At 46.2% G+C, this 3,450-nt stretch overlaps 1 pseudogene; it reads right to left on the bottom strand.

Annotated features, from left to right (window-relative positions):
- Nucleotides 1-2,122: 2,122 nt before the first annotated feature.
- On the bottom strand, nucleotides 2,123-3,044 carry LOC102846616 (annotated as a pseudogene).
- Nucleotides 3,045-3,450: the final 406 nt, after the last annotated feature.

Here is a 3,450-nt window from a genome sequence, read left to right on the forward strand (position 1 = left end):
ATCTTGTATCCTGCTACTTTGCTGAATTGGTCAACTACGTCCAATAGTTTTCTTGCTGAGTCTTTAGGGTTTTCTAAGTATACTATCATGTCATCAGCAACTTATTCATAGCTTATTCTCCAGTGAGTTTTCAGAGGCAGTAAACTGAATGCAAAGAGATTATGTATCTTTCTTCCATGGAGCAACTAGCTGACCCTCCAGGAGGTGTGCAGTTACAGTAAATCACACAGGAAGAAACTGCCTATCTTTTTTCTGTGGAGCAGCTGGTGGATTCGAACCACATGCTTTTGTGTTGGCAACATAATTCCTTACCACTAATATACTATAGACTGCCAGGAGAACAAATAGGTTTGTCCTAGAGAGGGTGAAACCAGGCTGCTCTTTGGAGGCAAGGATTCTGAAGCTTTGTTGACATACTTTGGGCATGATGCAAGGAGGGACCAATTCTTGGAGAGGGACATCATTCGTGGGAAGGTAGAGGGACAGTGCAAGAGAGGAAGACTCTCGATGAGATGGATTGGCCCTGGGGTTATGGGGATTGGTGTGTAAGATATAATAAGATTGGCTCAGGATAGAGCAGGGTTCAGAGCTCTTACACAGAGTTGCTATGGGTTGGAAGTGACTTGATGGCACATAACAATAAGAAGTTACCACTGCTCCTTTCCTTACTACTTATTATGTGCCATCAAGTTGACTATGACTCATAGTGACCCTATGAATCACCATAAGCTCATAATGGCTCTGAACCTTGCCCTAAGCCATCCTCACTGTTTCTGACATACCTGATCCCACTGCCACAATCACTGGGTCAGTTCTCATCAGAGTCTTCCTATTTTGTGCTTTCTACTCTTCCAAGAATAATGTCCTCCTCCAAAAATTGATCCCTCGTGACAACATGCCCAAAGTATTTAGAAATCCTTGCCTAAGGAGCAATCTGGTTTTACCCTCTCTAGGATAGACCTGTTTTTTCTCTTGGAAGTTCTTGGTATGTTCCGTATTCTTCTCCAGCACTATAACTCAAAGACATAGGATTCTTTTTCTGTCATCATTAGTCACTGTCCAGCTCTCAGATGCATAGCAAGCAGTTGAGAAGACCCTGCCTGGATCTGGAGCACCTTAGTCTATAGAGTGACATTGTTTCTCTTTGTGACTTGATGGTACATAACAACAACACTCATCATTTGACTTCCTGACAGCTGGTGCCAAGAGTGTCAATTGTGGATAAGAACAAGATGAAATTGTTAACAAGTTCAATCTTTCCTCCGTCTATCCTGATTCTATCTACTGGTCTATGGTGAGGATTTTTTATTTTTATGTGAAGAAGCAATCCATATGAAAAGGTGCAGTTCTTAATCTTTTGAAGCAAGCACTTCATGTCCTCAGTTTTTAGTGAGCAAAGTTGTTGACAAATCTTCCCTCAAACCTGGCACCATATTCTTCTCAAACAATCTGTTCAGCATCAGCATGTAGACTGAAAAAGTATGGAGGACAGATACATCCCTAACACACTCCTTTCTTAATTGTGAATCATGCACTATTCCCTTGCTCTGTTTGGATAACAGTTTAGATACAGGTTTTATAGGAGTACAATTAAACATTCTAGAATTTCCATTCTTTTCAATGTTAGTCACAATTTGTTATGGTTCACACAGTTCAATACCCTTGCACAGTTGATAAAACACAAATACATCTTTCTAGTATCTTCTGCTTTCAGCTAAGATACATCGGACACTGGCAGTGATATTTCTTGTCACAGGGACTCTTCTTCTTCATCTTTTTCTTCTCAAAAATCCAGCTTTGATCTTTTTTCAAGAGACCAGACGGGTTGCCCCAGGATCCAGCTGCCAGCCCCAAGGCCCAGCGCTGCTGGACACCCATTACCCGGACTGCCTTTACCCTGAGCTGCAGTCTTGGCCATGCCAGGATCGGCTCACAACTTTTAAAGGTGCAGCCAGGAGGGAAACCTAGGGATTGGGCACTGCTACTGAGATTGATTAAAGAAAGGAAATAGGCTAAGGCTCTGAGTCCTGTGGTGCTGGTCCAGAGGACAGTCTGGCCCCTATAGCAGCAGTCTTCCAACAGTCAGTTCGCCGTCTAGGGGCAGAGAGAGGCCACAAGGAGGCTACTTCTTTGGCGGAATTGCAGGGTAGTGGGATGGGCCACCCCCAGGATTCAGGGCACTGAACTGCCCATTCTTCCCCGTGTTCTAGTGTTCTTGTCGGTGGGCTTGGGGATCTGGAGGGAGCACGTGAGCGTCTAGTCCACACTCACCATGGCGCTGGCGTTGTCAAACTCGCCACTCGGAGGCTGAGAAAAGTGTCCCCAACTGCCGCTTGGCAAAGAACCTTCCATCTCCTGGTGCTCCCGACAGATGAAGTGCAGGCCAAGTTTGTGCAGCCCCGAAGGTAGAGGAGACCCCGCTGTCATTCTGGCCCCAGGCCTGCGCGTGCTGGTCGGGGTCGGCCCACTGCAGACCCTGATCGGGCAGGTCTCTGGGTCGCCAGATGCGCTGGATCTGCTCCATGGACTGCAGATCTGGGGACAGGCCTCCGTGGCAGCAGCAGATCTTCTCGTCCACAATGGCTACGATGTGCAGGCAGCTGAAACAGTCGGTGAAGGTTTTCCATGTTCATCTTGCAGTCATCACAGAAGCCACAGATGCGGTAGATGCTGGCACACTTGTGGTTCCCACGGAGCAGAAATAAGTTTTCCGATGCTTGATCTTGTAGGCCAGCAGCAGACAGATGGCAGTCTCCAGGGACTGCCTGCCCGGTCTCATAGTCCCCCGGGGTTAGGTAGTTGCTCTGTGGTGGGAAGACCCCTGCAGGAGCTTGTGGTATTGGCCGTGGATGTCACCGTCTACCTTGAGGGAGCCTCCAGCTCCAGAGGAATGGGCTCGCTCAGGAAGATCTCCTGGGACTTGAGACACAAACCATGGATCTCTTTCTCGGTCAGCTGGACTGTGTTCCTGGGCCGTGAACCTTGTCCTTCCAGCAGGCCCACAATGATAAGAATGATAAGTTGAGTTTCTCGGTGTCAGACATGGTGGCCCCTCCTCTCCCGCCCTGCAGCTCTGGGCCACTGCTGCCACAAACTCTTCTAAACCCAGCTTGGATTTCCGGCAGTTTTCTGCTGTTTATATACTGTTCTAGTAAATTTTTTTTATCATCTTCAGCAAGATTTTAATTTGCATGTTATTAATGATATTGTTTGATGTTGACTTCAACATTCTATTGGACTGCCTTAAAATTAAGTCACCATTTTTCTTAAAATTAAGAAATGACCGGGTAGGACTATGCAAATGTAAGGATCTTGTGATCTTCCAATGAGAACTGGGTAACTTGGTAATTATGTAAATGAGGTACATGGCATCTTTAGAATAGGATCGTTTATGGAATGCCAACTACTCAAATGCAAGTTCAAGCTGAAGCTGAGGAAAATTAAACCGAA

The sequence above is a fragment of the Elephantulus edwardii genome, unplaced genomic scaffold, assembly GCF_000299155.1.
Source record: "Elephantulus edwardii isolate Elephantulus edwardi_28Jun2011 unplaced genomic scaffold, EleEdw1.0 scaffold00264, whole genome shotgun sequence".
Lineage (NCBI taxonomy): Eukaryota > Metazoa > Chordata > Mammalia > Macroscelidea > Macroscelididae > Elephantulus > Elephantulus edwardii.